Genomic DNA, 350 nt, shown 5'->3' on the forward strand with positions numbered 1-350 from the left:
ACGTTATCGTAGAGTACTATTCGAACGGAGAAGAGTGTCCTACCCGAAGGGACTTTTATTCATTTCCACATCGTCGGCGGGGTATTCTAACCGTCCAACTCCGATTTCGTAAATTTTGCAGGAGAGACAAAAAAATGAATTCAAAGGCTCCTATGGGGATTTACTATCTTTAAATGCGCGGGGACGCCACGCGCTTCGTTACGTCTAACTCAGTCATCGTGACACGTTAGTGTTACCGAACAACTCGAAATGACTACACCAGCAGTCAATCCAACAGGAAGCCTAATATAAAAGTTCTAATTAGTACTACATAGTACTGTAGATCTAAAATCTAGCAATAATACTGTTTT

The sequence above is a fragment of the Aplysia californica genome, unplaced genomic scaffold (assembly GCF_000002075.1).
Source record: "Aplysia californica isolate F4 #8 unplaced genomic scaffold, AplCal3.0 scaffold00384, whole genome shotgun sequence".
Lineage (NCBI taxonomy): Eukaryota > Metazoa > Mollusca > Gastropoda > Aplysiida > Aplysiidae > Aplysia > Aplysia californica.